This window comes from Taudactylus pleione, unplaced genomic scaffold (assembly GCF_031769625.1).
Source record: "Taudactylus pleione unplaced genomic scaffold, aTauple2 ptg000386l, whole genome shotgun sequence".
In the NCBI taxonomy this organism is placed as follows: Eukaryota; Metazoa; Chordata; class Amphibia; order Anura; family Myobatrachidae; genus Taudactylus; species Taudactylus pleione.
This window is the reverse complement of record NW_028284787.1, coordinates 14,503,059-14,530,939: the sequence shown is the minus strand read 5'-3', so window position 1 is coordinate 14,530,939 and position 27,881 is coordinate 14,503,059. Positions and strand designations below refer to the sequence as shown.

The following is a 27,881-nucleotide window of genomic DNA, read 5'->3' as shown; positions in this document are numbered from 1 at the left end:
TCTAGGTGACCCAGTATCACTAACATCTCTCCAGGCAGCCTAGATCATGATCAGATAGCACCCTGCCCCCCAGTCCAGCCTGCCCCTGTTCGCATCCCACCTATGGGGGCTGCTGGTGCTGTCGGGAATGGATGGACCGCAACAGATATTGGAGATCTGTGCTGTGGTTTCTCCTTCATACATTTGGAGGATTCTTAATATTTGAGAGTATCCCCAAAAAACATCTGTTTTCGGGGGAATATCTCACAAATATAACTTAATAGGCCCTTTAGTCACTACCCCAACCACACATCTCTAACCTCATCTCACTTCATTCTCCCTTCCATCCTCTGCATCCTGCCAGTGTCCAGCGACTTAATTTCCCAGTGATAAGCATTTCATACTGTCACCTCCAAGACTTCGGCTATACTTTTCTGAATACTCTTCTATGCTGTATCACACTATCAGGGGTATATTTACTAAAGTGTGGGCTTATAGAAGTGTAGAGTTTGCCCATAGCAACTAATCTGATTCTACTTTACATTTATCTAGCACCTTCTAGAAGATAATAGCTAAAATCTAATTGGTTGCTATGGGCAACGTCTCCACTTCTAAAAACCTGCAATTTATTAAATATACCCCTCAGCTTCCAAAGTCCTAAACACTCCTTAAAAACCCACATGCTCATCAAACCCTGCCAGTCTCTCTCCAAACACCACTCTCTATGTCCTAGTCTATCTCTGGCTACATACTCATTCTGTCACTCATCCACCTTGTCTCAATCTAACTGTGCTTCATTCTTTTTTTATCTCTCATAGGGGCCTATTCATGGTGTTAATTATCTGACTCGCCGCGGCTACCGCAGCAATTCATCATTGCTTCGGCTAGGTGACAGCTAATGTGAAATCAGCTGTCCCCGCGATCCGCTTCACTGCGCCTTTTCGGAGCAGTGAATCTTTTCACTGCTCCTATCGGAGCAGTGATGGGACTGCGCAAGCGTGATCTGCAGGTCATGCATGCGCACCAGAGCCCCAACGTCCGGCGGAAGGAGCCGGACAGAAAAGATCCCTCATCGCAAGCCAGACCTTCTTCCCATAGGGAAGGAGCGGGTTGCAATGCTGGATCAGGAGAATTCGCCATCTGAAGATGGCGATTGCTCCCGCAGTCAAGCTCCGAAAACATTATATTTTCGGAGCTTGATTAATTCTGTCCCCATACTACTGTTTGGGGACAGTGGGCCATTCCGCAAAAGGAAGGTAAGTAGGAGATATCCTTCTTTACCCTCTTGATGAATGGCCCGATAACTTAATTTTTACAATTACAGGTGAAAATGTGCATTTTCACCTGCTTTTGTGAAAATTAAGTGATGATGTTTTAGGCCCATAAACACAGGGCCTTCTATCTCCTAATTCTTGTAGTTTCAGACACGTCCACGCTTGCATCCTTGCATTATAACTTTTGAATGTTCTGTACTACGCTTTATATTCTTTCTTTGTGTTTTAGTGACTACAACATTTATGAGATACAGTAATGCAAATCCACAGAGGAGATTATATTTGGGCTATAGCAGCTCCAGTAGGCATTGGCTTGTCCCTATTCAAAAAAGACTAACAAGACAGGCCTGAAGAGCACTTGTGTACCTGAAGAGCGCTTGTGCACCTGCATATGTGTATAATAATAATTTCAACCACCTTATATGTTTTAATTAATATATTTATATTTTTAGCAGCATAACAATTCTGATTATTGGCCAAAGTGTGTGTAGCTACTGTTAGCTAGAATTATAACCAACCACTTATCTTAATATTAAAGCAACCACTGGTGACTGGTATTTTTATGCAATTTTCTGTTGTCTGGTATGTTTGGAATGAGGAGAAAAAAAGCTTTTTTGGCAGCAGCTGTTGCCCCTTGGTGACCAATATGGAGAAAAAGAGGTACACTGCAAGTCCTCACCACATTGATGCTCTTGAACATTGTATTGAGAAGAGTACCTGTTCACTGCTGTATTTTAAAGCCAGACCAGTAGGTATGTAAAATGGCTGGTCCATCAGCTGCTCATAGTTATGGAGCCGCACTTTGGCTGTGATCACTCATATATACAGAAAAGAATGTTCCGTCAAATGTTTAACCACAGCTGGTACTTTCTAGGAGACATCATGAAGATAAATTAAGGCAATATAATGTTATGTGTTATGTACTGTATAGTGAGCTTTGTCTAGTTGGTTTGTCAGAAACATCTGTCAACATATACTTAAGCTCAGTGGGTCCAACAGCCCGAAAAGAGAAGGCAACAGCTAAGACAGGTTTGCTTAATGGGTTTCAGGGATGCCCTTTTCATAATGCTCCTCTATTCCTTACATCTGTTACCTGGGCATCGCCCTTGTTTGCATTATGCAAACATGTGTAGTTGGTTTATGTTAGAAAGCACTGTGCCCCTTGCTCTGTCCATCCAGGTGCAGTCAGGTGTAAAAGGCTGGTTGACGCAAATCTGTATGGATACCCTATGCGTGCCCTCACTGTTTTGGGCATACACAGTGAGAAATCCCACCACATATGCCTCGCCATGTGATGCATAACTCTGCATCAACCCCACAGTGTCATAGTTTGCATATATTAAAGTGTACAGATGATTTTTATTTTGCTATACTTTGGTTTTCTTACTCTTATTGCTTCTGCAAAAAACTTGCCTGACTTCCCACTTTCCTTAATGTACTCATACCAGCAGTAGTGTTGTACACACTATGTAGTAGTAGTACTATACACACACACACACACACACACACACACACACACACACACACACACACACACACACTTTGAAGGAATGATGTCACCAAAAATAATCCTTGCATTTGAGCTGAGGTACAACAACCTCAACTTAACAATCTAATGCCCATAGTTTAAAATACACATTGCTCCATAACACATACAATTAAGGACAGATAGAAAAAAAATTCTGGTTTCAGGGCACAATCTCCACAGAGCAGTATTTCATTGCTGCGCCCACTCTCACAGCCCCAGTCCTGTTGCAGGCACAGCATTCATCCTGACAAGTCTCCCCCTCAGCTCTCTGCACTTAGCTCCTCCCGAAGCCTTCACAATTTGGAGGAAAGGGGCGGCGGTACGGGTGCTCTCCGCCAATGGAGACAGCAGCTTCTCCTCATCAGCACCACCAGAGAGGGAGAAGAAGAAGCATCTCCTCACGTCTCCATCTCCTGACAGAAACATCAGGCAACGGCAGGGAAAACAAACCCAGCTCGCCCTGAAGACTGGCAGCGCCGTCTAGGCACGGAGGGGTTATACCGACAGGAGCATCGCTATCCTGCGGACCTATTAGGCCACATCCTAGCAGGGATAGGGGGAAGATGGGAAGGTGCCGGCTGCAGTAAGCAGCTCTCCTCCACAGGAACAGACAGAAGGAGGAGGATGCTGCATCTCTGCAAGGTCAGAGTCGCCCAGTGAGACAGATCAGCGGCCACCATCACAGGCATCATCACAGTCTGTCTCCTTCTCTCCCTTCTCTCCTCCTCCTTCTCTTTGTGCTTTTCTGACACCAAGGGGAAGAATATTCATCGGCCTCCGGTAAGAGAAACGTTCCGCTGTGACTATATTGATCTCTGCCAGGCTGTGGGTTGAGGATGTTGAATGAATTTATTATTTACTGTAATGATGTAAGATAACTGTGATGGGTGATTTACTTTCTGGTAAGCATGTGTTATGTCATACAATGATTAAATGTTGCTGTCAGTGCCATTGCTGCGACAAATTGAGGTGGGTGGGAGGAAGACGGTGAGCAATGTGTATACTGTATGTATAGCAGCAGCAGTGTGTATATGTAAGACAGCAGCAGCATTGTTCTCTGCGTTCTGATGGAGTTTTATAGACGATACCTCATAGTTCTGCCTCTCACTGCCTGCGTCTATGGCAGAATCACACCCCTCCCCCTTCTTCTCTAAAGCAGAAGATTAGAGGTGGAAGGAGAGAGGGAGGAGGGAGTGAGCATGGACTACTGTTCCGAAACATGCATCACCAGACACAGCAAACTCACACACAGACAGCAAATCCACCACTATTACACTATGTTCATTGCTCCTAATCACATTGTCTCCACAGTCTCGTATATGCATCCTGAGCGGTGGGTATTAGGTTGGAAAGCCCTAGTGTGAAATACGAACCCCAATATTTAATTGTACCATAAATGCTACTGTACATTATCCAGACATGTTTAAACAAATTATTTTTTAATCTATCTATCTATCTATCTATCTATCTATCTATCTATCTATCTATCTATCTATTTATCTATCGCTGTCTGAGTACTGCAATGCATTGCAATTTATTGCTTTGTATCCAGAAAATCTATCTATCTATCTATCTATCTATCTATCTATCTATCTATCTATCTATCTATCTATCTATCTATCTATCGCTGTCTGAGTACTGCAATGCATTGCAATTTATTGCTTTGTATCCAGAAAATCTATCTATCTATCTATCTATCTATCTATCTATCTATCTATCTATCTATCTATAGTTGTCTGAGTACTGCAATGCATTGCAATTTATTGCTTTGATTCCAGAAGTTAATTGGTTAAATAGTAACAACAAGCAGCATAGTGTTTTCATGCATGGGGAGATATAGGTCCTGTTTGTTATGCACCCTAGTAAAGTATTGTTTGCTCATTGAATAAGGGGTATAGTGAATTCAGTCCATTCATTGTACAGTATATTTGTATAAAATAATAATCTTAACAAAACTAATCAAAAATAAAACACTGACAATAAGATCAAAATCATTAGCAATGTTATTGTCTGCTGCAGTATTCCTTACATGAGGTATTTGTGATTGTATCTGTAAAATTTGGATGATTTTAAGTTCAGATTCACTTGTACAAATTCATGGATTCTGTAAAAAAAATGTCAACCTTGAGATGATGATTGGTTTGGTGAGAGATGTCTGATAGGGATCTGGAGCAGCAGTTAATAACCTATCCAAGATGTTTTTGGTGAAATGTACAATATAATATTTCATACAGATCATTGGCACCAATTAAACAGTCACACCATAAAACATGTCTTTATATAGTGACAATGAAATGAACGATGCTCGGTATCTCTAAGGTATAGCCTAAATCTGTGAAAGCAGGTGTGGGTCTCCCTTGCCACAGACTATTAACCAGCAGTAACATTATCTCTTGCTAGTTTAGCATTTGTACTATAAAAACATCTACTTTGTACTTTTCAGTTACGAGGGCTTAACACTATTGCACATATTCAATTCTACATTGATCAGAGTCATCTGTATTGTATAATGTACATTTGATAAATCATACCATGCAGCTGGTATCATTCTATTGAGAGCTGAGTGCCAACTTGCAAAAACAGCCAATTTTAGTTATGGACACACATTCTAAAGTAATTATCCAGCTAAAATAAAATTGTTCTACCTTTTGGCACTTACTAGCAAAGTACTCTTATCCTTATGGTCATGCAATTTGGTGCAATACAGCACTTTTAATATTCTGCCCTCTCTGAAAGTGACTTTGGGGCCTATTCAAGATCACTATGAGTCCATTACACATGCGGAAACGCTACTTTCTGCATGATTTTAGTAACGTTTGGATTCATTATGGGTCCATTATTAAAAACGTGGGAACTTAGTTGGTGTTAGCAGGGCCATTGCACTGAAGGGAGTGTGGCTAAAAACAGGAGGCTTGGCAATGCTCCCACCGGAAAAGAATAATGGAAAATACTGAATGGCATTGGTTCCCAGAGCCCTACTCCTTCTTATTGGAATGAGATTGGGTTACAAAGAGGGATCTGATAAGATCCCCCAACTGCCTCTGGTATACATTCTTGGCGGCTGTGCTCAAGCATGACACCTGGTTAAGCATGCGCACGAACACTGCCAGGTTGGTCCCGGCAGCATACAGTTCTACTGCTAATAATTAACTGCGGAATCAGCAGTGGTGAGTATCGTGTGGACTGCTGCTTTTTAGAGCAGCCATTCCTGCATCAGATCAATATTGAATTGCTCCGATATTTAAGTATTCACCACTGCAGCTTGTCGACCCTGATAGTGAATAGATCCCATCGACTGCAAAATTATTGTTTTCACAAAAGGTTTAAGATCTGATACCTTTTACTGGTGATATGTGTAGCTTTAGTACATTTTCATTATTTTGATATTTTGATTGAAATAGTTTATTAGCATGGAATTAATTATACATTTTTTATTCTTTATACATTATTAAATTATAGTATTAGACAGTCTGGGAGCTGTTAGATACATTGGCATATCTATAATGGATGCAGTGGCCCCTGAGTCCAGGGGGGCCCAAGCCGCACACGCTACACCCATATAATTGTTCTTATGTGTTTGGAGCCCTGCGTCAGCTGGTGCTGCAGACAGAAATCAGCAGGAAAATGGTGTGGGGCCATTTTCCAGGAGATTTGCGCAGCAGAGAAGTCTCCTTGAAATGTAGGCGGCATGTTCATGGAGACCTGTGCAAGCGCACAAAGCCATAATCTACTACTCTGCCAGAGAAGAGGGAACCTGCATGGAGGCTGCACACGAACCCCGTCTCTCTTAAACCACCCCTGGTTAGATAAGATCGATAATAGAAGTTAGATGGCATGTAGTTTATATCGCGGCGTGTGGGATGCCAGCGCTCAGAATGCCAGTGCCGGAGTCCCAACACTAGTCAGATTCCTGATGGTAAGTAATGTGGTAAGGGTTAGGCACTAGGGAGAGGGTTAGGGTTAGGCACTAGGGGGGGAGGGTTAGGATTAGGCACTGGGGGGAGGTTAGGTTTAGGGTGCGGGGAGGGAGGGTTAGGTTTAGCGGTAGGGGAAGGGTTAAGCTACTTACCGACAGCTGTTGGTATGTTAACCCTGGCGGGATAGTGGTGTCGGAATTCTGGCATACCGTACCCCACCCAAGTTAGATAATAGAATAGTTACATAGTAGTTTACATAAAAATTTGGGTTGGTCTTGCTTATGCTGGGCATACACTGCCAGATAAAATGCCTGTCAGACCGACAGACATTTTATCTGGAAGCCGGTCACCCAGCAGATATCTCACAGTGTATTGGCTCCGATATCTGCGCTCCGCCCCTGGGGAGGAGACATATCCCTGTTCCTTCCATAGGAAGGAACAAGGAAAATGTCTGTCTGCTGGCCGCAGCTGGGCATACACTGCCCGATGAGGCCGACATTTAACACACAAAATATTGCAGCGCACGGGCATGCTGGACAATCAGGCATGCCCGACTGATCGATATTTTACCCTCAGTCGCCCGCACACACAGTGCAATTATAGGGGGGATCCGCTGATGTAGGGCAGATCACCCCATTTATTGTATAGTGTATGCCCGGCATTAGTAAAGTTGATATTTAATTGATTCTTTATTGTTACAATTATAGATAAACATAATTTTCCACTATTTTGCCAAACAGTTTGTTTGTTCTGCAACTGGCTGTGAAATTTCACACAGTTTAGAAGTGGAATTTGGCTTTTCCAGTCCTACCCCAACACAATATACAGAATGAACTCACTGTCGTCCAAGATCTGTTCAAAGACTATAAATTCCATAATGTACTGTATACGAACTTGAAAACACAGTGCAGAATTGATCCTATTGTATGTTGAAGTAAATTCAGAAGTGGGACATTGTAACACCTGAACTTCTATCCTTTATGACATAGCCTGTTCTGGTTGAAAAGTAGAGTTGCGCAAAATTTTGCTCTACTCACAAAGTATTAAGTTACAATTTTTGTTACACCTGTAGTTTGCTTACAGATAACTGGTAATTATGTTTAACTTATTCATCACAAAACATCAGTGGCTGACTGACACATTTTAGCCTTGGGAGGCATGCACAAAGCAGCCCATCTATAAACTAAACCCATTTGGAGTACTACCTGTTTTGGTAACACCATCCCCAGATATATTAACAGAAGAGAAAATAAATAATGCTTCATTCTTGGAATAAAGCATGTGTGTAATACAGCACCATACTTTCCAACATGTTGCCCAGATAAACCGGGGTAGCAGGGTGTTTAATGTCATGATACGCAGGCTTGAACATTGATCATGGAGGCGTGGCAAGTACTTCTAGCAGGATATGCTAGACTACCCCCATCCTATTCTCTACTATTTAATGACGCACACCTGTTCAACTTGTAAAATATCTACCTCCCCAATTGTCCAGCCGATTGGGACAATGCCTCAAATTGGGACTGTAGAGCAAAAATCACGACAGTTTGGTGGTATACAGTCTATCAATGCGCATTGGTGAATGTGGCTATTGCTGCCAGCACACAAACAATGGGTGGGCAGGCAAACCTGGGAAGACAGACAAGAAGAATTAAGTCAACAGACACACTGGAATAGGAGACAGAGATGCACACACCAAGGGGTTGTCAGAGGGACGATACACTCATAATGCTGACGTCGGCATTCATAATGTTGACACCAAAATGTCGACATTTACGATGTCAACATATTTAAAATTATATATCAATATAGTGAAAATGTTCACATTAGGGTAAGGGTTAGATTTAGAGATTAAGGTAAACGTTAGGGTTATGGTCAAAGGTTAGGTTTAGGGGTAAGGATTAGGGTTAGCGTTAGGTTACCTGAAAACGTAATTATCGACATTGTGACCATATCAATGCTCTCAGGTAAATACATGGGGCCGTATTCAATTAGCGGCGATAAATTTTGTCTAAAAATGTGGCGATTTCTTTCAGAACCCTTTGGACACCCCCCTTAATGATAAATTACCACAACATTTTTTCGTAATTTGCAAACTTTGTTGAAAATCGACCATGCAAATTTTTGGCGGAAAAAAAAAAATGAAAATGACTTTAAAGTATTGGGCCTGGTTTTTTGGGGGGCCATATGGATGCGACAAGTGATTTAAACATCGCACGTGGCTGCAGTAGGCGTTTTTTTTAACATTTTTTAAAGACCGTTTAGCATTATGGGGGTGTTCTGAAAGAAATCCCCACATTTTTAGGCAAAAATAGGGATTTTGCATTGTTTTTCTCCAGGTCTGAGATGGAGAAAACTTTTCTCCTGTTTCTCACTATAAAAGTGCGATAAATTATCGTGGGTGTGATAAAATCAGCCGATAATCCTAATTATCGCTTGCGATATTATCGCCACTAGTTGAATACGGCCCATGGTGGCATACAAGATTAGAGAGTGGGTTTTGCAGAAATGCAGGTGTGCCTGTCAGTTTGAACGCTGTTGCATGGGCGTGCATAAATTAGCCACTGCGACTCCCTACGCATATTGAGTACTTACTGTGTGCGACAGAACTTACAACTTCTGCGACGGGTCAGACCTGCTGTAATTGTGGGTGACAGGCCCATGTGCTTCGATGTCACTAATGTATACGCAGGACTGTGAGGTATTATAGATGTGAGAAAGCAGCAGTGGGCGTCTCTATGCTGGCTGAGCGGTGGCAGACATTAGCATATTTCCGTAGTTGCATTGCAGGCGATTACACAGATGCACTCGCAATTGCAATCCGTGCTGAATCAGGCCCGCAGTCTGCAGAATATATTATATATATTTAATTGGAACAAAGCAGCTATCCAGAGTATGTGAAAAATATATACTTAACATTCTGGGGTATTTTGCCCAGGAAAGTGCTCCATAAGCAGACATTTTGGTGCCCTGTGTCAGAAAGAGCAAACCTCTCCCGCCTTACTCCCTCCACCCCCCCCCCCCAAAAAAAAACGTCTCCAAAAAAGGGTGTGGTCTCGTGGAAAAGAGATATGGCCATGCAAACCTCTGTAATTCATACCGAATTGTAAATTGTTAAGCTAGCTTCAATTCTCTTGTTGGATAACATTCTATACACCCTACGTGATTAGGCAACAATGTACCTTATCCATAGTGCAGATAAGTTTCTGTTGCAGGTTTATTGCAGCAAGGTTTGTCTGGATATGATATGTACATACATTCATAGAATAGTAATAACGTCCTGCCTCTGAAGACAATGCACATTTAACCGCATAAATAACCTCCCAGATTGTGCTTACTACACTATTGCACTAATGATGCAAGGTGTACCCATATTTGAAGTAGAGATGTGCGGGTTCGGATTTACTCGGTTCTTTGGCCGTGCACTGCTTGTACAGGGGTAGTTAAAGGGAAAAACAGAAACAATCAGAAGACTGTCAGCTCAAGACCACTATAGCATAAGCATTACTATGTATATACTTCATCGTCTCCTACAGTTCTATTCCTCCACCTATACCCAGCCTGGCTGTAGCAGCTGCCTGCTAGCACTCACTGACCACCAATCTCACTGTCATTCACTGACTGTCACACTGGTTGTCTGCCTGTGCAACTTGATGCCACGTGACAAGCCACCATGCTGTGTGCACCGTTGTCCAACAGCTCCTCCGCTCTATCAACACTATGACGTACCACTAGTAATAACATTGCAGCAGGCGCCCGGCAAATAGAGATTGTGATGCGGTTCCGTCCCCAGGGCATCCTGTGCTCTGTCTGGCGGCACCAGCCAAACTACCCTAGTTACGACCCTGGTCACTGGCCTTATGGCCTGGCTGCTTCTGCTCCACCTGGGCTGTATCCTCAGGGCTGCCCATAGGTGTGCATTAGTCACCATATTTTGTGACCTGGGATATACTATTATAATTAACTAAGTTTAAAATGTTTCCTATGGAATATTCAAAGAGATTAAGGTGCAGAGGGCATGGCGTCAGGAATCGCATCATCAAGCCCCCATGCCATAACTGTGGGAAGTGGGTGGCGTTCTGAAGACTAATCTACTCATGACAGGGGATCTGTGCTCATGAATGTGTGCGGCATTAAAGTGGCCATTACAATGGATATGTCACAAATTGTAAGAACCTGGAAGGGAGAGAGGGGGTATTTAGAAATAGTGCTGCATATTTTTAATTCAAATTCATGCCTATGATTGCACATTATTTGGTTAATGGGCTAAAGAGCAGACTTATTGGTCTTACAGTAGTGAGATTGGAATCGGTATGAAATCCCGGCAGTCGGGATGCCTGCTGTCGATATACAGCAGGCATCCCGACAAGGGTCTGGAATGTATATTAACCATCCCCCCTTCTCCCTCTAACCCTCCTTTCCTGCATCCTAAAACTAACCCTCCCCACCATGTTAGCACCTAAACCTAACCCTCCCCCCTTAGTGCCTTACCCTAACCCTCCACCCCCTCGTGGTGCCTAACCCCAACCCACCCCTGGGGGTACCTAACCCTAACCTCCCTCTCCCCTAGCCTAACCCTTACCCACCCCTCCCCCGCATGATGCCTAAACCTAACAAGCCCCTGAGCAGCTAAGATCTAACAGGCCCCGCTATACTTACGATTGGCATCCCGGCTGTCGAGATTCCGGCGTCGGGATGTCCACTACTGTCGGTATTCTGGGGCCAGGATTTCGTCAGCTGGGATTCCGGCTGTAGGTATCATGACTACATCCTGTGAGATGGAATAGGTATGAAATCCTGGCAGTCAGGATGCCTACTGTCAATATACCGAAAGCGGTATCCTGATGCTCAGGATCCCGACAAAGATCTGGTATGTATAGTAACCCTCCCCCCTTCTCCCCCTAACCTTCCTTTCCTGCATCCTAACACTAACCCTCCCCACACTATCCATCCCCACCCTGCACCCTAACTCTTCCCATTAGTGCCTAAAGCTAACAGTCCCTCTTATCAGGATAAGACGTGCCCCTATATCTCTCAACTTCATTCCCCATCCCGTCTCTCAGCTTCATGCACTCCGTTGTCTCTTTCAGCTTCATTCCCCAGCCTGTGTATCTCAGCTTCATTCTCCAGCCTCTGTCTCTCAGCTTAATTCCCCAGCTCGTCTCTCAGCTTCATTCCCCAGCCCCTGTGTTCCTCAGCTTCAGTCCCCAACCCATGTCTCTCAGCTTCATTCCCCAGCCCCTGTGTCTCTCAGCTTCGCATTTCAGACCCTGTGTCTCCCCAGCCCTTTGTCTTCAGCTCCATCCCCTACCCACTTCACCTGTAGTCACTCAATGCCCGACCTGTGTTTCTTTAGCCCAGCTCAACCAACACTTAACCTGCTGCCTGCTGTTCTTTCCTAGTGACTGGGGCCTGGCTCCTCTGATCCAGCAGTGACGTCATGATGTCACATGTGCTGCACCAGTCTGCCGGCCTCCCTCTCTGTGCCTGTGCCCTTCTTACAGCAGCAGCAGAGGCAATAGAGTCATATGAACTGGGCTCCCGAGATTCCTCGGAATCTTGGGGCCCAGTACAAGTGCCCTGCCTGTTGCAGGGACTGTTCAGGGCTGCACAGCTGTTGTCCTGTTTCTGGCAGGGTTTCAAACATACACTGGGGACATGCCTGTGATTAGTAATAGCACAGGGGTATCAGTTAGAAACCTGTGTCAGATGGCATTACTATCCTTAATCATTAAGAATAGTAATGTAATTGCAATGATTGTATGTTTATGTGTATCTAGAGGTAATGGTAAATACAGCCGCTAAATGGGAGCAATACAATGTGTCCTAAAATTAACTGGGGAACTACAGTGAGACATAATATGAACTAGAAGCACTACAATTTGGCATAATATAACCTGGGGGCACTACAATATGGTATAGTGTGAACTGGAGATGATATAATATGGCATAATGTGTACTATGTGGCATAATGTAAACTTGGGCATTACTATATGACCTAGGGGCCTATTCATCTTCACTATAATATTTACAAAAGCATGTGAAAATGCACATTTTCACCTGCAATTGCAAAAATTAAATTATCTGGCCATATCACAGATATCTCCTATTTACCTTCCTCTTGCGGAATGGCCCGCTGTCCCCAAACACTAGTATGGGGACAGAATCCTTCAAGCTCCGAAAATACAATATTTTCAGAGCTTCATTGCGAGAGCATTCGTCATCTTCAGATGGCGAGTGCTCCCGCTACCCGCTCCTTCCCTATGGGAAAGAGTCCTGGGTTGCGAAAAGAGAGATCCTTTGGATGCCTCCGCCCCTGTCCGGCTCCTTCCGCCTGACGTCGGGGCTCCTGTGCGCATGCGTGACCTGTAGGTCATGCATGGGCACTAGCGTCACTGCTCCAAAAGGAGCAGTGAAGCCGCTCGCAGGGACAGCTGATTTTTGCATCGGCTGTCTCTGTGCCAGCGTCCACGGCGAGTTAGAACTTAGATGGTAATTATCCGTTTGGACCCAGATAATTAACATCATGAGTAGACCCCATAATGTGAATTAGGGCACTATTATGGGACATAAAATAAGCTAGGGTTGTACTATGGGTACTAAAAAGAACAACTGCTGCAGAGAGACTTGACTCACTGGAAACATTGGTGCGGGTTCCCCTTCAAAATGTTGTTATGGTGCCCACAAAATTCTAACTACATCTCTGGTATAGAAGATCTTATCTACAAGTAAATTCCACACTAAAGAAGAAATACGTAATGGCAGTGGTTCCCAAACTAGGTACCGTGGCACCCTGGGGTGCTGCGGGGGAAATTGCAGGGGTGCCAGGACCAAATCAAATTATTTATGGTCAATGTGATAGGCAAAACCAGAGCTGGTGGCTGCCAATCATAAAATATATAGACAAACAAAGCGCAACCCTGTCCACATAACTGAGCCTAAGGATGACAGATAAGCACAATTTACTTCATTTAATAATTGTTCCTGAATTTTTCAATAAGAACCTTTTGGTCCAGGGGTGCTGTGAAAAAAGTGCTGATACTCTAGGGTGCCATGATTCAAGAAAGTTTGGAAACCACTGCCTTATGATCCCATTATTTCTATCCGTCTCTTAGTTTCTCAATTTTTATCTCTAAAATACAGCTAAAAGCAGCTAAAATACAGGCCCTGATTCAGAGCCGGACGCTCTGACAGAGCGCTCGCTCTGAATCAGGGCCGTCCTTCTTAATTTTAGAGCAGCCTCCTGGCCGCTCGTATAGCTGTGGGTGACCACCCACAGCTATAGCGAGCGGCCAGGAAGATGGTCGCAATGGTCAAGACCATCGCGACCATCGGACTTGCGACGAGACCTTTGTGGTAGGGTCTCGTTGCCGCAAGTCCCAGTGGACTTCTTGCTCTTATAGAGCAAGAAGTCCACCCACTGACACCACTTGTGATGTCAGTGGGGCCGGCCTCAGACGGTAGGCGTTGCCATGGGAACGCCAAAGGGGGCGTGCTGTCACTCAACATCGACAGCACGTCCCCTTTGTAGCGAGACCCGGAGCGACGGCTTGTCTGTCGCTATCCGGGTCTTGCACATGCGCACGACGGAGCCGCCTCTGTCGTGCGCATGCGCACTTGGCCTACATCGACCCGCTTGCGAGCGCTCAGCGCTCACAAGCGGGTCTGAATCAGGCCCACAGTTCCATCTTACTTGAGGAACACTGGACTATTCTGCCCACTATGAAGTAGTGATTGATTTTTGGCTATTACTACAATTTACCTAATGCTATATTGTTGTAATGTAATAAACCATGAGGAAACATTTGCATTTTTTATTTTATCTCTTTGGTTTTATATTTGTGTGCTATTTGCAGAATACTAAAATTGGTAATTTTTTCAATTTTATTTATGTTTTAATCTATTTACTAATAAAGACACATGTTAAACAACAAAGTATGCTTGGTGATACCATGATCTCGATTATCTCTCACTTTCTATTAATTTATATCTATCAGCATCAAATGTTGCACTGACATACCTACATTAACAGCACCAGATCATTACTGATAATCTACCATCTTTTTCCGAAAGATAATTATGTATTAAATATTTAAATGTGTCTTTATAATAGATTGTTGAACCACTGCACTCCACTGATGATCTGTTTTCCTATGTAGGCATCTTGCAGTGGTTTATTGTCCTGAGATTTGTAATGGACAATTGATTATTTGTTTTTCATTATCTCTTTGGGATAGTATGCTATTAACACTGCACTAAAGTGACCTTCCTTTCTTTGCAGAATGTGATTGCTTTGTGATTTAAGAACTACACTTTTAGATCTTGATATTTCGATTTGGTTGAACTTATAAGTAACATCATACTGTACTTATCTAATCTCCCAGAGATTCCCGATTTTATGGCTAGCGATGGGGGCAGGGCTCAATGACACAAAGCACCATACCTTGCCCCGTCAGTGGCCAGCTGCAACTCCCTACTTCTCAAAATGTGGAGTTAAAAAAATTAGGGATATATGAGTAAAATAAGGATTACAATGCTCTGACATTTGTTTGTTAACATTTTTATTCCGTTTATGTGGACCTTAAAAACTAGAGGGTATATTTACTAAAGTGAGAGTTTTTAGAAATGGAGATGTTGCACATAGTAACCAGTCAGATTCTACTTAACATTTTACTAGCACCTTCTAAAAGATAATAGCTAGAATCTGATTGGTTGCTATGGACAACTTGTCCACTTCTAAAAACTATAACATTAGTAACTAAATATACCCCTAGGATGTTAATAAAACTTTTCAGCACATACATTCAGGGCCTGATTTAGAGTTGTACGTAAAGCAATTGCATATGTAGATTTCCATCTGTATTCACAGTTGGCCCCATCTATGCGACCACAGTGACACCATCATCCTCAGCGCACATTTTCACCAACCCTGTCCTTGGTGTAAGAGATCCTGCTGAAGTTAGACTGTTTACTGAATAGGTTCACCTCTGAATAGCCTACAATTCTAGAATTGCGTACAACTCTAAATCAGACCAATTTATTAGGTACATACTCAAAATAGCTAGTTAATGCACATATCTAATCAGCCAACATGTTGCAGAAACTCAATGCTTAAAACCATGCAGACATGGTGAATAGGTACAGTTGTTGTTAAAACAAAAACCAGAATGGAGAAGAAATATGATCTAAGTGACTTTGACCAAAGAATGCTTGCATGTGCCAGACCAGAAGGCAGGAGGGGGACACTTGAGTATCTAAGAAACTGTTGAGATTTTCACATATAACAGTCTCTAGAGTTTAATTAAACAATGTGTGAAACCCTTTCCCCATTAAAGGGTAACACTCACCAACAATGTACGGTGGATTGGGTAGGTTCTAAGAATTAGGTACACTGCAACAGGGATGTTTTCTATTTCTTCTTTGGCAGAGAGGTGCAGATAAGCCAACCCCAGACCCAATAATTACACAGGTTTAGAAAATCTCAGTTTATTTAACAGGCCGCGGCGGTTCTGACTTTAGATGATGGAAAAATTAGTCACATTTAAACAGTAAAATGTGTAACATTAATGGCACTACAGTATAGCATTTCCGTAGGTAGTTAAGATAATATACATATAACACATAACCATGTAATTGCAAATCCTTAAATAAGCGTTCTTTTGAACTAAAAACACAGTTAAACAAATAAATGTATATTAATTTCACTCTGTCTTAGATACTGTAGGACTCACATGTCTGGACTTAAACCTAGTTGTTTCAATATTGGTGGCGCTCATAAACTGGTCCTGTGAATCTGCCACGGGATGCATAACAAGTGATGCTCCTGTTTTGAGTTCACTTGTAAATAATAGTTCTAAAAGGCAGACCTTGTTGCATTGCAAATTTACAAATATATATGCATATATACAGTATATATATATATAACTTTCTGGGTCAGATGTAATCCTCAGATAAAGCTGCTAATTAGGTTTGTAGTTGTAATACTGTGGGGCCTATTCATCAACACTTTCGACATTTTCCTTAATTAACGTTATTTTAGTATTCATGTAGAGACTTAACACAGGAGATATCACTGATATCTCCTGGTTAAGTCCCCCTGCGTTAATTTCCACACTCCCCATACATTAGTATGGGGATATGGAAATTATGGTATTCATCAAAATCCGAAAATTAGGTATTTTCAGAATTTGATGGTGTTACCATACGCCACTGTGAGGTGGCGTATAGTAGGTAACACTTACCTGCTTTCAGCTGGGCAGGTACCCCGGCGTCTTCCTCCATCGCTCTGGACTCTCCTCTGGCTCCGTCCGCTATGCTGTCATGTGTTCTCCCCAGCAGAGCACAATAAAGTTTTCTTAACAGTACTGTGTTTTGCTGGGAGACCACATGACAGCATAGCAGACGGAGCCAGAGGCTGCTGCGCGAGCAGGTAAGTTGGGGACGGGGGGGAGGTGAGCGGAGGGGGGAGGAGGGGCAGGAGAGCGTAGGGGGGAGGAGGGGCAGGTGAGTGTAGGGGGGAGGAGGGGCAGGGGGAGGAGGGGCAGGTGAGCGGAGGGGGCGGGGGGGGACACACAAAATTACCGGTGTAGGTAGTGCTGCGCATGTGCTGGGTTTACAAATGTAACAGCGCATGTGCAGCACTGATTACAGCTGCGGTAAGTTAGAGTAGAGAGTGAAAAGTATCTATTTCATGAAAAGCTGTCATCGCAAAAATGACAGCTTTTCGAAATAGATAGTTATGGGGAGGAGGACTGATGAATTCCTCCGGTAATTAGGTAGAACTCCATGCGAGTTCTAAACCTAATTACCTCCAGAGAAAGTTTAGGTATGATGAATAGGCCCCTGTATTTGGTATCATTTCCACATAATACTAATCTGCTTGCAAAGCTGGCACTGTAGATTATGTAGGCAGAGTTCTCTGCCATTTACAGTCAATCACCTCTCCTGAGGTAAATTACTAAGTGCTCTATTTATTGACATTATTAAACCTTCTATTTGATGAGGTGTGTCATGTGTGCAAGCCACTTACCCTTAAACCAAAGTAAATAAAGACACTGAGACGTAGATTTGGCAGATAAATGTATTGCTATTTATTGGAGCAATAATTATTTATTTATTATTTATTTAATTTAAGGATGTACGGAGGAAAAGAAAGGACGGACAGAAATCAGCCAATTCTGCAATGCCCACACACAAACAACAACAGGCATAGCAGGCGTATATAGCCCAGAGTGCACGAACATAACTATAGAACCCCTATAAGCAACAAAAAGGTATCACTCACCCTCTACCTTGACTACCCACCCATTTCGGTGATGATACTGCCCCCCATTAGGTTGGTAAAGCCAACTACCAGTCAACGAAGGGACCGCACCTCAACAAAATAATTGCACCCGGACTGGTGACCTGCCGTTCTTTCCCACAACGCTAAAGCCAAATCCAAAACTGAAACAACCAAAATAAAAGGGAAGGGAGGGTGGGAAACCTGGAAACAAAGAGGCTTTGGCCCACACTTCTAACCCCTTATATAAACATCCCTATAAAACACGCCCCCCCACTGCTATAGGCTACCTAATCAAGTGTTCTGCATACATGCCATCCTAGAGGTTTAAAACACCTATTTTCTTATACTAACGATTCGGTTTCTCTTTTACTAAAATAAATTGAAAAGGGGTGTGTTAACAACACCCTTTTCACATTATTTTAGTTTCACCTAAATTTACTAAAGGGCAATTGGAGTAGAATTCTACTCCAAGCCCCTAATTATCACAAAATTTTAGTAAGCAGATCACATTTCCCATAATTGTAATGGGAAATGCGATCTGCCTGAGATTTACTAAAAATAAATTGTGAAAAAATACCGGGGGAAGCCCTGTGATAATAACGCCACCATCACTCGGGCGGCACAGTGGCGCAGCTACCCCTGGAACCGTCCCTGCTTTGTATACAGCTATGATGATGCAATTAAGATGCAAAATTTAGAAAAAAGTATCCATGGTGGAGTATCTAAGAACCGCCAAGTGTCTGGCGCCTTAATATGTCAAACATTAAATGAATGAGTACACATATTATGTGCAGACCAGGTTAGAGTGAGTTGATTCGTCACACATTCTTCACAGCCTCTGCTTCCTCCTCAAAATACTGTATGTTGGTTGTGTTCAGAGAAGGTCTGCAAACAAAACCATATGATAAGTGTTCCTAATTGTGCCTGTAATTTGTTTGGAGTGAATAATACAGGAAACTTGCCATCGATTCACTTGCCACTTTGCTTTCCCTGCATCAACCTCAACACTGACAGATTAAACCATAAATCACACTAGTAGTTTTTTTTTCACCTGCACGTCTCTTGTGTGAGACAGTGAATTAGCATTAATAACCTATTTCCCTCATATGTAGGAACTGCTAGCTCCAGAAGTGGTCACCGCTTTCATTTCTATTTTTGGAAAATACCTGTATAAGAGCTGATCACATGGATGACACAAGACAATCTAGTTTTAAATTGCAGATGCTCCACTCAGTGCTAGATTAAAGGCCACATGAGTTTGGATGGTACATAGATTCTACAACAAAAAAAATGCACTTGAAATATGCAATTTTTTACCTGACATTATTTAAAAAAAAAAACCTTTAAAGAGATACCTCCACAGAATAAAAATACAAATACAGTAAATCTTATTGAATTAATTTGTAAATGTGCCTTCCCACGCACAATAAGACTTTCCACTAGTTTCCAAACATTCAAGCGTTCTCTGAAAACTCACCTCTTCAGACAAGCTTATCAGATTCCAGGACCGCCCACCTAACCTTTTATAGCTCCCTAGCTAACTCTCTTCTTATAGTAAACACCTATCACATCTTCTCTGTCTTCAATTTAACATCCTCCTAACCCTAGGCCAACTTTCCAGTGTGATTGGATTATACAGCCCACCAAGAACATCTGCAATCGGGCTGGACCAATTTGCAATATGTAGCACCTATCCTTGTGTATCAACCCCTATTTCCCTGTAGATTGTAAGCTTGCGAGCAGGGCCCTCTTACGCTTATAAATGTCCTTTATGTATGTATGTCTTTTACAACCCAATATAATGTTAATTCAAATTGTAAAGCGCAATGGAATTTGTTGCGCTATATAAGAAACTGTTAATAAATAAATAAATGTTATAAATAATGGCTGTGGAAAGGCGCTATTATATAATATTTGACACTCAGTCAAAAGGAGAAACCAATGTCTTACATCAGTTCTTAAGTATCAAAAACAGGGTCCATCCAGACAGATGGCAATTTCTTTATTTTCTTTATATAATCTTGAATCCTTAATAGAGATAGATAATATAATAGTTTTCTTTCACTTCATTTAAATCTTATTGTTATGGAGTGGTAATCTTTAATTCCTGTATGGTATGACTGGTGCTGTTGCTCTGCAGATAGTCCTGAGCATCATCTAAAATAATGAGGACAGTCCAGTCCCAATGCTTGCAAGATGTACCATGTCAAAGCTTAGCCCCTGGTGTCCCCCCTCCCAATAGCTCATTCTTAATACCATGCAGAAAAAAGCTGAAACCTTGCACAGGCACAGTCAGTGTATCCAAAGTTCTGGGTGAGTGTGTAATGGGGAGCATGCCTTCAGTGAATACAATTTTATTTACATAGTTTATCCATTTTTACTTTTGCAGCTATATTTTACAGAGAAAGGAGAAAATTGTCCTTGTGAGATTGACAAAAAAAGGGTCAAATATTTTACTTATCCAAATCCTAGTGAATTAGAATATCTGTTGCTAAATTAAAGGCTTTATAAATACATCTGAGACCCAAGCACTTCTGAGTGGTAAATCTTCCATCCAAGTTTTTAGATTTCAAAATAGACCTAAATTAAGTGCTTACTACCATCCCAATTTACCCTCCTCATCATAGATTATTGTGATTTTTATATACTCAGCAGATATATTTCAATAATATCACTCCTTTTGGATTGGAGTTGTAAACAAATAAACATTGAAAAGCCAGTTATAATTCATTCTCAAGTTTTATCCTAAATGCCAAATGTCTGTACTAAGGGCCTGATTCAGAGCCAGACGCTATTTGCGCTCGCTTGTTCATTAAAAAGGGGTGGCTATTCAAATGAACCGTTCGCACTTTGCGGCCTGTTCACGCCTCTATGTCTGAACGAGCGAACAAAACTTGCGGTCGTAATTTTGAAAAAGACGCCCCCTGGCCGCTCGCACCATACGTCATGTCCGCTATTTAATAGATTAATCGAGTATATCGAACAGCGTATGAACTGCTCGCTATTCTTGTGGTTGGTTTTTCCTAACACAATCTTGCGAGCAGTTCTGACTATAAATCAACCAAGTGACGTGGTTAATGAAGCTCCTGTATTAATTATGCACACCCATAAAACGCCCGTTTTGACCTTTAAGCACGCCTGCGTTCAGATTTCCACTGCGCGTTTTCAAGCACCTTCCCCTGTTACCACCCACATACGCCTCCTCCTGTCACTCAAAATAGCAGGCATTCGCTATTTAGCGAACAAACGATTTTCGGCTGCACTGATTGGTTCGCGCATGCGTATTAAAATCCGTACGCATGTGCAGTTGTGCGAACATCGGTCGGAACGAACGAGCGGCCGCTTACGAGCGGCTCTGAATCAGGCCCTAAGAGTACTAGCAATGACATTTAAATCAATTAAACAAGTAAGAAAAAAAGAAAAAATTTAAAAGTATATAAAAAGAAACCAATGTTTAGTCATTAGTGGCTGTAATAGACAATTTAAATAGGCTTTGAAGTGATCAACCTGTTGAAAATTAGCAAAACTCTGCCATTTATCTCTCAGTTGAAGATGGACATACATCTCTTCCCTGTCAAATGACAGAAACCTTGTGGGTTCCATCACATGCCGGGCCGCCAGCCAATCAGAGGCCGCTCTAGAGTAAGTGGCTGCTGATTGGCAGCTGCCAACACCCCAGCAGCACCCAGACATACACCGTCCCCTTGTGTATTCACCACTAACACCCTAACAGCACCATGTCATACCCTCTCCCATGCTTTCACTGCCAACATCCCAGCAGAACCCACACACTCTCCCTCCCTGCATTCACTGCCATGCCAGCACATCAGCAACCAGGCACACACTCCTCCACCAATTAACTGCATTTCTCCACCAATTAACTGCCAACACCTCAAATAGTACCTGTTGTTGATCAGGGTTGTCACGACCAGGCTTTCGCGGCTTGGAGGTTTGCAGTCCTTACTGGTGTATGCAGAGGTCTGCCAGCATTGGGCCATCCTGGCAAGGGTAAGTCTAGAGGCGTCTCTGCGTCACGGCTGTCTGGGCGCCACCATGTAGTCTTTGGCCATGTGACACAGCAGGCCAATCGTCTGTGGGTCACCTGCTCTCTCTGGCATATCACTTTCCGTTACTGGGTACTTAAGGGTGTTTAGAGCACCCTGTAGTTGCCAGTGCAACGTGTTCACAGAGTCAGCTGTCAGAGAGAGTTCTCTGCACTCCTTTACCTTAGACTTGTGCTCCGGTGCTTGCTCTAGCTCCTTGTCAGCCTCTGGCTGCCTGCATAGCCTGCACTGCTCTGCCTTGCCTTGCTCTCCACTGAGATCAGCCACGCACCTTCCACCAGACCCACTCCTGCCTGAACCTGTCTCCTTAGTTAACCCATTCCTGCGCAGCCATCATCACAGCATTACCGGATTCTCCTTTCAGCCATCATCACAGCATTACTGGATTCTCCTTTCAGTCATCATCACAGCATTTCCGGATTTCCCTTTCAGCCATCATCACAGCATTTCCGGATTTCCCTCTCAGCCACTATTCAGCATACCAGGATATCCACTTCACTCTTAGGGGTAAATTTACTAAAAATCGAGTTTTGGCGATTTATGGCGAGTTTGCAAACTATTGATACCCCTAAATCTATATACCCAAAATGTCGCTGTTTAGCGATACAAGTCGCATAAGAAATAATTGCTTTCCAATGCAATTGTGGTTCCAAAACACAAAAAGGTATATTATTCAATGAAAGTATAACACGCTGTGATCTATACAATTAGCGCAAAAAGCAAGTAAATACAAAAGGTACAAGCTGATACATATACGCGTGCGCACTGGTCCTAGTATACAGTCGTCTCTCCAGAAGCCTGTGGTCATCCAAGAAGAATGGCTGTATACTATAACCAGTAAGCAGGCTATATACCTTACACAGAACAAAGAAACTAGTTAACAGGTTTCCATTGGGTCTTGCTCCTGGACATTCTGGTATGATGCAGATCATTGGACAGTTCATACAGCATCACTGGGGGTATGTCCCAGTTCCTCAGATGTTGCTTTGTGTGGTTTTCCCGCCGAAGAACTGGTTTAAACTAGTAAAATACACTACATACAGCTTTACATTCTAACCACTAATTTCATATAGTTCATAACTTGCGATCTCCTTGCCGATAGAACCGGAGATCTGCAAATAAACAGTGATTCAGAATGGAACCAAACATGACTTGTCTCCTAGTCTCTATACCTTAAACACCATATACTTTACATTTCATAACATAAGTATTAGCTAATAAAACCTCTAACATTAATTCTTGGGAACCTTTTTATAAGAGATTTGATAGGACTTTCAACAATAAGCGGTAGCAAAGCAGACGCACAACGCTAATAATCAAATATAGCATCGTACACAATGGTTCCGTGCTGATGACGCAAGATGACGTCGTCAGGGGTGACACAAAATGGCGTCGCCAGATATTAATTTAAGATTTGGGGCTCTATTTATTAACATTATTTTGACTAAAATAAAGTGAAAAAGAGTGTTTTCACACCCTTTTCACATTATTTTAGTATCATCTGTAGTTATTACAGGGCAATTGGAGTAGAATTCGTAAAATTCTACTCCAACCCTTAAGTATCACTTATTTTTAGTAAAGCAGATCGCATTTACCATAATTGTAATGGGAAATGTGATCCGACCAGAGTTACTAAAAATAAAATGTCAAAAAATATTGGGGAAAGCCCTGTGATAATAACGCCACCTGGAGGTGGCATTATCCAGGGTCTTCCCCGGTTACCGGGGCGGGGCTTAGTGCCAGGGGGCGGTGCTTAGCACCGGGGGGTAGCAGCGGCGACCGGTCGGCGCATGCGCGGGCACTTAATCACGGTATTTTTTGCGAAAATACCATGATAAGGCTCCGAAGGGGATTTGCAGGGACAGAGCTTTATCGCAAGCTCTGTCCCTGTAAGGGATTTGTAGTAAATGCCTTTGATATTGCCTGAATTCGCAATGCGAATTCACTCGGTAATATCACACTACAATCTGCATTCAATATGCGGATTGTAGTAAATAGAGCCCTTGGTCTCAGCCAATCATCCGGCTTCGACAAAACTCATGCGAGTTTTGCCTGTTTTTCAAACTTGCAAATTTACTCAGTCGAAACAGGTGTGAGTTTGGAAGTGAGTTTTCTCTTCTCACTGTTAAAACTCATGTGAGTTTGCAAACTTGACTAAACTCACCATTGGCCAAACTAGAAAGTACTTTACATGAAAAAGTTGCAACTCGCAAATTTACTAAGAATCGAGTCTACAATCTGGGGAGAGTTTGTAGCAAACTCACTGATAAATTGATATTTCAAATAGACCACCTCCTGAGCTGCAAGTTTGGCAGAAACATACACAGATCAATGCGATATGTTTCTGCCTGAATACCTAATATAAAGTGTTTTTTTTTTTTTAAATGACGTAGGGTCCCCCCCAAAAGCCTAACCAGCCCTGGTCTTGCCAGCCAGTCCTGTTTCCTAAAATTACGGGGAACAAAATGAGTAGAGTTTAACCGTAATTTAGGTACCAGCACCAGGCTGCAGGGCCAGTCCTGGTTTTAATTATAGGGGGGAAAATTGTGCAGGGGTCCCCCATACTTAAAACTAGCACTGGACCCAAAACGGCCGTGCTGTAATGCCACAGCCCATAGACCCTTTCACCGGGGCTCCGTGACCAATGCATAATCAGCCCAAGCCGGTCAGGCCAAGCCAGGGAGCTCAGGGGAGATGGGGACCCCCCCAGCTGTAATTTCTCAATTACAAGTAGTGGCTGCTCATTGGCTGGGACCCACGTGGGATCAGCCAATGATCGGCTGCTTTACATGTAAAGCGGCCGCTGATTGCCTTGCGCCCCATGAGAAATTACAGCTGTCATTTCGCGAGGTGTAAGTATATGCAACAGCATATACTTACATCTGTCCGGTCTGGTTCAGGTAACTCGTTTATTTGTTTTACCAAGACCCTGGATGCTACGGAGAGCAGCGCCATGTGTGAATGGGTAGGTGCATGAAATAAACTTTTACTAGGCACGGTGTGTCTGTTTTGTCTTTAACTATTTATTTTACAGTGGGGGTATGGGTGCCAGCCGTATGCTGGCACTTGTAGTTCCACAAGTGCCAAAGGGCATGCATGCTGGCACCTGTAGTCCCACTGTAAAATACAATAGTTTCCTTATATTTCTCACTTTATTACCCCCGAAACCAACGCTCCAGGCATGCGGGGAAGAGCCCCGGGCTTCAGACCAAGCCTGGGGTTTCGGGGGGGGGGACCCTTTCCTGTGATCCCCGGCTTGGCCTGAGCGACTAGGGGAGAGAATGCTTTGGCCCTGGAGACCCGGTAATATGGTCTCCGGGCTGTGGCATTACACCCCGGTCATTTTGAGTTTGGTGCTGGTTTTAAGTATATGGGGACCCCTACCCAATTTTTTTCCCCCTATAATTAAAACCATGACTGGCCCTGCAGCCAGGTGCTGGTTTGCAGAGAGAAAACACTGCAATCTCGGGTAAGTAATCTCATCTAAACTCTCAATTTGAGGGAAAAAACTTGTTCTGCTTCACCATCGTAAAACTCACTTTCAGCTAAACTCGCTTCTTAGTAAATTTGCGAGTTTTAAAGGGTAAACTCACACGAGTTTTGGTGAAGCAAAGTGAGTTTAACAAAAAACAAAACAAAACAAAAAAAACAAAACTCGACCAAACTCGATTCTTAGGAAATTTACACCTTACAGTCTATCAGGATTCACTTCATTCATCTCTGTCACTGATCTGGACATTCGTTTATTCCCACTCACTACAGTTTCCTCCTGCCACATTTATTAGTTTGTTATTACTGGACTTTAGTTTATTTTACTGTTCATGTCTACCAACATTCATATTAGACAACCCACCTTTCAGTTTAAACCTGTTCCGGTGTCTACTCCTGTTACCACCCCAGGTCCACAACAAACACAGTATCTAACAAGGGTTTTCCATTCTTGCTATTTGCTGCTTCCACAGCAACAGCAGAGGGAGCAGGTCCCACATGTGTGAGGGGGAAGAACCAACAAAGGAGGGGCCATGCACTCCAGCCTTTGCCATGCCCCTTTTATGTACATTTATGCGGTTCCTTGCTGGAGATCCATCCCTAGAGACCCAAATCCAGATTGGGGTCCCTGGGAGAGGGAGGCCTGTGAAATGCCTCCAGGGCTTCCTGTGCATAAAGCAGAACCTGAAGCAATGGAAAAGGTTAGTGTGCCCTTTTCAGGGCTTGTGCCCAGAGACGACCACCTTCCATTGCCTCCTGTATTTACACCCCTGGTGTCAGATGTTTTAGGACACATCTAGTATAATAAAGAGTGGAGGCATAGTGGAGGTATAATTATGTATGGCGGCAGATCATGTAGCTTAATTAAGAATGAAGGCATTGCTACTGTAATATAATGTATAGGGACATATCTAATGCATTTAATGGTTTATATTGCTAGTGGAATTTTAATAAGCGTACCCCAAAACTGCTACCATTTCACATCTGATCTTACCACTTCCAACATTATATAAAGTGGAGATAAAACTGTTTATATGAAAGTTTGCAACAAGGAGCTTTAAAACAAGGTGTACTTGGCTATATGATGTCTGTTTGCTGATTTCTGCACTACGTAGTCAATGTGCTGCTTATGGACTTAAACATTTTTTAAAAGATTAGTTAAAATTGCAATGTATCATTTAAGTCATGCCAGGACAGTGCTTCCCATAGTAGGATGTCCCTGTAATGACTTTCCTCCATAAAAGATCCTTCTCCACTTGATTATTTAAGCGGTAAAGGAGATGTCTGTACTGGGCATGCTTGCCCATACAATGGCCAGAGAGGGTTACCACATACTTGCCTACTCTCCTGGAAGGGGTGGGAGGCTACCGAGTTTTCAGGGAAGTCCCCCGCACCCTCAGAGGATCTCCCGCATCCCTCCGACTTCCTAGTAAAGTGGGCAAGATGGGGAGATAATACCATCTGGAATTGAAGTCCATATGGAGAGGGTGGGGCTAAAGGGGTCTGATTATGCAAAAGTCCGACTTTGCCCCCTTAAGTAGCCCGCTGCATCTCCTCTCCAGGCTTCTCCCGAAGAGGAGATAAACTTAGCTCAAAGCAGTAAATAACTCGTAGTGAAGTCTGTTTATCAATAATATTTTACTAAAATAATGTGAAAACATGTTTTCATGCACTTTTCACATTACATTAGTATCAAAGGCTTTTGGAGTAGTTTTCGTAAAAAATAAATATATATATTAATAGATAAAGATAGAGATATAGATACAGTAAAGAGAGAGTGGGGGGAGGGGGAGAAAGGGACAAGGAGGGAGGGAGAGAGAGAGAGAGAGAGAGAGAGAGAGAGAGATGGGGTGGGAGTGAGACAGAGAGGGATGGGGAGGGAGACAAAGAGGGAAATAGAGGAAGGGAGAGAGAGGGAGGAGGGGACAGAGGGGGAGAGAGAGATGGAGGAAGGGAGCTCGCACACTAACCTCTTGCAGCTGCAGCAGGCAACCCAGCAACCGTTCTGATGGGGCAGGCACTTCACTGCATTAAGCCCCGCCCCCTACTCGTGCACCCGCGAATTGCGGCATTGTCAACAAGGGGGCGGGACTTCCATACAGCCACTGTCGGGTGAAACAGTGGCAGTGAGGCTGTGATGCTGCCGAGACCGGAAGCTGGCCAGGGTGAGTGGCCGGGTTCCAATCATTATTGTCGTCAGTGTGGGGGCCCCAAAGGTGTGGGGGCCCCTGGACGATCGCCCCGCTCGCCCCTCCTATAATCCGGCCCTGGTTCTTGGGTTATCCCTGTCTCCCTGTCCATCTTTGGCCTTACTACATCTATATGTACACCTTCTTCAGTACCAGT

At 43.2% G+C, this 27,881-nt stretch overlaps 1 protein-coding gene across 7 annotated transcripts in view; it reads left to right on the top strand.

Annotated features, from left to right (window-relative positions):
* The first annotated feature begins 3,163 nt into the window (after positions 1-3,163).
* CTNND2 (catenin delta 2) overlaps positions 3,164-27,881 on the top strand; it is a 708,944-nt gene continuing 684,226 nt past the window's right edge. For all 7 annotated transcript variants that reach the window (XM_088445725.1, XM_088445723.1, XM_088445721.1 and 4 more), the window contains exon 1: positions 3,164-3,561. The gene's annotated coding sequence lies outside the window, so the exon portion shown is untranslated. The remainder of the gene's footprint in view (positions 3,562-27,881) is intronic.